The sequence below is a fragment of the Nematolebias whitei genome, chromosome 13, assembly GCF_014905685.2.
Source record: "Nematolebias whitei isolate Nwh7 chromosome 13, NemWhi1, whole genome shotgun sequence".
NCBI lineage: Eukaryota > Metazoa > Chordata > Actinopteri > Cyprinodontiformes > Rivulidae > Nematolebias > Nematolebias whitei.
In genome coordinates this window covers 1,550,992-1,558,827 of record NC_056510.1, presented here as the reverse complement: position 1 = coordinate 1,558,827, position 7,836 = coordinate 1,550,992, and the positions used below count along the sequence as shown (strand labels likewise).

Here is a 7,836-nt window from a genome sequence, read left to right as displayed (position 1 = left end):
CATCCATCCATCCATCCATCCATCCATCCATCCATCCATCCACCCATTCATTCATCCATTATCTTCTGCTGGTTCCGAATTCGGGTCATGGGGGCAGCATCTTGAGCAGGGAGGCCCAGATATCTCCTTCCACAGCCACTTCTTCCAGCTCTTCTGCGGGGACCCCAAGGCATTCCTAGGCCAACCGAGAGACATGGTCCCTCCAGTGTGTCCTGGGTCTTCCCATGGGTCTCCTCCCAGTCGACATGCCCGAAGCACCTCCCTAGGAAAGCATCCAGGGGGCATCTTTACCAGATGCCTGAACCACCTCAACTGGCTCCTCTGGATGTGGAGGAGCAGCAGTTCTACTCTGAGTCTCTCCTGATAACTGAACTTCTCATTCTATCTCTAAGGGAGAATCCTGCTACCCTGCGGAGGAAACTCATTTTTACCGCCTGTATCCGTGATATCCCTCTTTCGGTCACTACCCAGAGCTTGTGACCATAGATGAGGGTAGGAACGTAGATTGACAAGTAAACAGAGAGCTTTGTCTTACAGCTCAGCTCTCTCTTCACCACAATGGAATGGTACAGAGTCCGCAATACTTCAGATGCTGCACCAATCCATCTGCCATTCTCACGCTCCATTCTTCCCTCACTCGTGAACAAAAACCCGAGATACTTGAACTACTCCACTTGAGGCAGAACTTCACCCTCGACCTGAAGAGAACAATCCACCCTTTTTCGATTGAGGACCATGGGCTCAGATCTGGAGGTGCTGATTCTCATCCCAGCCACTTCACACTTGGCTGCGAACCACTCCAGTGAGAGCTGAAGATCACAGCACGATGACGCCAGCAGGACCACATCACCTGCAAAGTGCAGAGATGGAATCATGAGGCCACCGAACCAGAATCCCTCTGCCCTCTGGCTGCACCAGGAAATTATGTCCATAAAAGTTATGAACAGAATTGGTGATATTAGGCAGCCCTGGCGGAGTTAAATTCCCACTCTGAAGGGGTCTGACTTACTACCGGCGATGCAAACCAAACTCCCGCACCGCTTTTATAGGGATCAAACAGCCCGTAACAACAGGCCCCCAATCCCATACTCATGGAGCACCCCTCCACAGTGTACCACGAGGAACACGGTCAAATGCCTTCTCCAAGCCCACAAAACACATGTAGACTGGATGGGCCAACTCCCATGACCCCTCGAGGACCCTAGTGAGGTTAAAGAGCTGATAGTTTCTCTCCATTGGCTCCCTGTCAAATCCAGAATTGAATTAAAAATCTTACTTCTAACCTACAAATCTCTCAACAACCTGGCTCCATCTTATATTACAGCTCTTATTGTTCCATATTTTGCTAACAGAGCACTTCGCTCTCAGGCTGCAGGTTTACTTATGGTTCCTAGAATTTACAAAAATAGAATGGGAGGGAGATCTTTCAGTTATCAGGCTCCTCTCTTGTGGAACCAACTTCCAATCTCTGTCCGTGAGGCTGACACATTGTCCATTTTTAAAACTAGGCTTAAGACTTTCCTTTTTGCTAAATTCAATTCAATTTATTTATATAGCACCAAATCACAACAAAGTTGTCTCAGGGACTTTACAGGAACATTCACATAAAAGCCAGTTAGTAAAGTTCTCTATCTAAGGAATCCAGCAGACAAGTTGAATCTTGGCTTCGTTGCAGTCTCCCATCCTGAGCAAGCACAGTGGAGACAGTGGAAAGGAAAAACTCTCTTTTAACAGGAAGAAACCTCCAGCAGAACCAGGCTCAGGACAAGCGGCCATCTGCTTTGACCGGCTGGTTTGAGAGGACAGGAAGGAGAGACAGACGAACATAGAATGGTAGGTCCAGGTATAGGTCCAGGTCATGATTTAGGTCCAGGTCCAGATATAGGTCCAGGTGTACCTGAAAGACAAAAACACGTTAAGGATAGAAAAAATAATTACAAATACAAAACAGGTTGAGCAGTGTAAGTAAAGACAGCAGCAGAGTGAAAATTGTGGTCAGTTTGTCCTCCAGCAGTCTAAGCCTATAGCAGCAGAACTAAGGGACAGCTCAGGAAACCCAAGCCGACCCCAACTATAGGATTTATCAAAAAGGAAAGTCTTAAGCCGAGTTTTAAAACTGGACAATGTGTCAGCCTCATGGACAGAAACTGGAAGTTGGTTTCACAAGAGAGGAGCCTGATAACTGAAAGATCTGCCTCCCATTCTGTTTTTGTAAATTCTAGGAACCACAAGTAAACCTGCAGTCTGAGAACGAAGTGCTCTGTTAGGAAAATATGGAACAATAAGATCTGTAATATAAGATGGAAAATCCTAAAGCTAGGGTCGGCTTGGGTTTCCTGAGCTGTCCCTTAGTTATGCTGCTATAGGCTTAGACTGCTGGAGGACAAACTGACCACACTTTTCACTCTACTACTGTCTTTACTTACTCTGCTCAACCTGTTTTGTATTTGTAATTTTTTCTATCCTTAACATGTTTTTGTCTTTCAGGTACACCTGGACCTAAATCATGACCTGGACCTATATCTGGACCTACCATTCTGTGTTCGTCTGTCTCTCCTTCCTGTCCTCTCAAACCAGCCGGTCAAAGCAGATGGCCGCTTGTCCTGAGCTGGTTCTGCTGGAGGTTTCTTCCTGTTAAAAGGGAGTTTTTCTTTCCACTGTTGCCACTGTGCTTGCTCAGGATGGGAGACTGCAACAAAGCCAAGATTCAACTTGTCTGCTGGATTCCTTAGATAGAGAACTTTACTAATTGGATTTTATGTGAATGTTCCTGTAAAGTCCCTGAGACAACTTTGTTGTGATTTGGCGCTAAATAAACAAACTATATTGAATTGAATAACAACGTCCAAGCTCAATAATCCAGGTATACAATCCAACATTTTTCAGTCAGGTCATCTAGACAGTTTCTCTTTTTTGTGCTGAAATGTTTCACCTTCGATCCGGTAAGCAGTAATTAGAGAGACAGGTAGGAAGGTACTTGGTGTGTCATCTGGACAAAGAATGGATGATAAGGAAACTGGTGGTGGAATAGTGAAGTGCAGGAAGCTGTTCAAATAAGCTATTCAAAGGTGCACATTTTTAAGAACAAGGTGATGTACAGAATTGTAGCAACTACAGGGGAATTAAGGTGATGAGTCACACGATGAAGATCTGGGAAAGAGTTGTGGAGGCTAGACTTGTACAAAAGATGACTATTTGCACATTTCAGTGTACCTTCAATTTGAATGTTTCATTTTTAACATTAGGAGCTATTTACTTATTGCAATGATGTCAATTTATTTATATAGCACATAGAAACAACAAAAGCTGACCAAAGTACTTTACAGGTAAGACAGATAAAAAGAGTAAAAATGTGTCTAGTGCCACTCAAAACATAAGAAAGTTAGCAATAAAATACAACACACAACAATAAAAATCAGCTCTAAATTTATTCTCAGACTGTTGTAGGGTTGTGTTGGCTTACGTGACACTGCAATATTGTGTGGACATCGGGAGAAGTTCCCCTGGATTGGCAGACCGGGGTGGTGGTCCCCCTATTCAAAAAGGGGGACCGTAGAGTGTGTTCCAACTACAGGGGGATCACGCTCTTAAGCCTCCCTCGTAAGGTCTATTCGGGGGTTCTGGAGAGGAGGGTCCGTCGGATAGTTGAACCTCGGATTCAGGAGGAGCAGTGCGGTTTTCGTCCTGGTCGTGGAACACTGGACCAGCTCTACACCATCAGCAGGGTCCTGGAGGGTGCATGGGAGTTTGCCCAACCAATCTACATGTGCTTTGTGGACTTGGAGAAGGCGTTCGACCGCGTCCCTCGGGGAACCCTGTGGGGGGTACTCTGGAAGTATGGGGTACCGGGCCCTTTGCTACGGGCTGTTAGGTCCCTGTATGACCGGTGTCAGGGCCTGGTCCGCATTGCCAGCAGAAAGTCGGGCTTGTTCCCGGTGAGAGTTGTACTCTGCCAAGGTTGCCCTTTGTCACCGAGTCTGTTCATAACTTTTATGGACAGAATTTCTAGGCGAAGCCAAGGTGTTGAGGGGATCCGTTTTGGTGGCCTTAGGATCACGTCTCTGCTTTTTGCAGATGATGTGGTCCTATTGGCTTCATCAGATCAGGATCTACAGCTTTCGCTGGAGTGGTTCGCAGCTGAGTGAGACACGGCCGGGATGAAGATCAGTTCCTCCAAATCCGAGGCCATGGTCTTTCTTTTTTTATTTTTTTTCATTTAGCCTTTATTTATCCAGGTTAGTCTCATTGAGTCACGAGAACTCATTTTCAAGAGAGACCTGTTTAGGGAGCACATGGTGGGGGTTGCTCATGGGCCCAGAGTGGGGCGAATAAGGGTGGGGGCAAGTGTGGGTGTTTCACCTACCCCACCCACAATTTTTGATGTTGTCGGGGCCGGGGTGTGAACCGGCGATCTTCGGATCACAGGCCCACCTCTCTAACCTCTGCGCCACCACTCCCCATGGTCTTGAGCCAGAAAAGGGTAGAGAGGGTCAGAGAGGAGGTCTTGCCCCAAGTGGAGGAGTTCAGTATCTCGTGGTCTTGTTCACGAATGTGGGAAAAATGGAACGTGAGATCGATAGGCGGATAGTTGCAGTGTCTGCAGTGAAGCGGGCGCTATACAGGTCTGTCATGGTGAAGAGAGAGCTGAGTCAAAAGGCAAAGCTCTCAATTTACCGATCAATCTACGTTCCTATGGTCATGAGCTTTGGGTTGTGACCGAAAGAACAAGATCTCGGATACAAGCGGCCGAAATGAGGTTTCTCCGCAGGGTGTCTGGGCTCTCCCTTAGAGATAGGGTGAGAAGCTCGGTCATCCAGGAGGGACTCAGAGTAGATCCGCTGCTTCTCCACGTTGAGAGGAGCCAGTTGAGGTGGCTCGGGCATCGGTTTAGGATTCCTCCTGGATGCCTCCCTGGTGAGATGTTCCGGACACATTCCACCGGGAGGAGGCCCAGAGGAAGACCCAGGACACGCTGGAGGGACTATGTTTCTCGGCTGGCCTGGGAACGCCTCGAGATTCCCACTGGAGGAGCTGGCCCAAGTGGCTGGGGAGAGAGAAGTCTGGGCCTCCCTACTTAGGCTGCTACCCCCACGACCTGACCCCGGATAAGCGGAAGAAAATGGATGGAAGGATGGCTGGATGAATTTGTTCTCAGACTCTGCGTGGATCAAATGCCAATGAATACAGATGAGTCTTAAGCAAAGATTTAAAAGTCTCAACAGTCTGAACGGTCTTTAAATTATCAGGTAAACTGTTCCACAGTTTTGAAGCAGCAACCACAAAAGCCCGATCACCTCTGGATTTCGGTTTAGATCTGGGGACATCTAAGAGGAACTGGTTGGTAGACCGGAGAGCTTACTGGAGTCATACTGGAGTGTAGATGTTAATACCACAATAGGCAACAGGCTTATTTTTCATTATCCAGGTCAATAAAAATGCAGGTGTTCAGAAATATTATAACAATAACATCAGTGACATTTAGTATAGAAAAGTACTAATGTTCACAGAACCCAATACTATAACCTGGAGGCTAGCACTAGCATGCTAGTTCCAGAAACAAACACACAAACTTACCAGTTCCCACTTTTAGAAATACACAGTAAGTTGAAGGTTTTTTCACAAACAATGACATTGAAAAGTTGAGAGGCATATCAGTCAGAAATGGCAACATAAGCATTAGATAAAGGGCTTTCAATGGATTAGAGCCTACCTGCAGCAGCTAGCTGATCCTCTCACACCTAGCCTGGTTGTGAGTGTCACTACACGATCTGTTCCACCGGAAGCACGATCCGCACTGTGCATTCAGCTCTGGGCACAGGAGAGATGTGCCCAGAATCTTCCTATCTCTTGTATTGGAAGGGCAGCTCCTGTTCATGTATAACTTTTAACGAGAGTCTATGGGCAAAGATTTTTGCACCGCTGGGAGGAAAAACATCACCAATCAGACAACAACATTGATAAACGAATCAACTTTGCTCATCATTAACTATAACCATTTATCTTACACAACTAAAAAATATAGAATATACACGTATTTCAAAATTGTTTAATTTTATAATTTCATATTATTTAACTTTGTATGTCTTATTGGTGAGTGTTGAGTGGTGGAGCCACACCCTAGCACCCTCTATTGGCCAGCTGCCACTGGTGAGATGTGCTGTAGGAGTGACAGATAGATTCAAGGTAGAGGTGAGAGTGCATCATGGATCTGCTCTGAGCCCCTTCTTGTTTGCTCTGGTGATGGACCAAATAACAGATGAGGTCAGGCAGGAATCCCCGTGAACTATGATGTTTGCAGATGACGTGATCAGTGGTGAAAACAGGGAGCAGGTGGAAGAGAACTTGGAGAGGTGGAGGTATGCACTTGAAAGAAGAGGAATGAAAGTCAGCCGTAGTAAGACAGAGTCCATGTGTGAATGAGAGGGAGGAGGTGGAACAGTGAGGCTACAAGGAGCAGAGGTCACAAAGGTGCAGGACTTCAAGTCCTTAGGGTCCACTGTCCAGGAAAATGGGTAATGTGGTAAAGAGGTGAAGAAGAGAGTCCAGGCAGGATGGAGTGGGTGGAGAAAAGTTTCAGGAGTGATTTGTGACAAAAGGGTGTCAGCAAAGGTCAAAGGAAAAGTTTACAAGACAGTGGTGAGACCAGCTATGTTGTGTAGTCTGGAGACAGAGACATGGACAAAAAGACAGGAGACAGATACATGGACAAAAAGACAGGAGACAGAACTGGAAGTAGCAGAAATGAAGATGTCGAGGTTCTCCTTAGGAGACAAGGATGGATAAGATTAGGAATGAGATCATCAGAGGTACAGTACAGGTAGAACAACAAGGAGATAAGGTTAGAGAGGCCATATGGGGATGGTTTGGACATGTCCAGAGTAGGGACAGTGGTTTGGACATGCCCTGAGGAGGGACAGTGGTTTGGGCATGTCCAGAGGAGGGACAGTGGTTTAGACCTGTCCAGAAAAGGGACAGTGGGTATATTGATAGGACTGTAAATGGACTGCAGTTATATAGTGCTTTTCTATCTTATCAAGATTCTCAAAATTCTTTATACTACAATCTGTGCTTTCTTTTATCTATTCATACAGTACTCTATTACAGTATATCTATACAAAGACTAATCAGTGCGTTATCACATTCATACATTGATGGGACACACATCGGAGAATATGAGGGTGTTCAGTGTCTTGCCCAGGGACACTTCAGTATGTGACTGCTGGTGGAATCGAACTCCCAACTCTTGCATTGGAGGACAACTGCTCTAACCACTCAGCCACAGTCGTTCTAGGATGTAAGAAATACAACTGAAAGGAAAAATGCAAAGACAAAGGCCAATTATGAGCTATAAGGATGCAGTTAGAAAGGACATAGAGGTAGTTGGAGTAAGGACAGAGGATGCAGAGGACAGAGTGAGATGGAGGAGGATGACTCACTATGGATACCCCTGAAGAAGGAAAAACTGAAAGAAGAAGAAGTTGTCATAATGAGGTAGAATTTTGAGGAAAGAGATTAATTTAATACAATTTAGAATAAGGCTGTAACATAACAAAATGTGGAAAAAGTGAATTAATTGCTGTTAATACTTTCTGGATGCACTGTATGTCTGATTGTCTTCAGGTGAATTTCCACTCATTTGATTTTAGGTCTAGATGGTCATATCTCAGTTTTCAAAAAATTTACTACTTACAAAACAACCTAAAACTTATTAATGCACTTAATCCCTGAAAAAAAGACCTTAAATGATTTAAAATTATAAGCAATGTGACCAGTCTACCATTATTCTCAACAACTAGATTTGATCTCCTCATAAAAACTTTAAATTACAGTGAAGTA

General features: G+C 45.2%; 1 protein-coding gene across 1 annotated transcript in view; it reads left to right on the top strand.

Annotated features, from left to right (window-relative positions):
• LOC119419745 (trace amine-associated receptor 13c-like) overlaps window positions 1–7,836 on the top strand; it is an 11,267-nt gene that overhangs the window by 3,005 nt on the left and 426 nt on the right. The gene's annotated exons all lie outside the window — the stretch shown is intronic.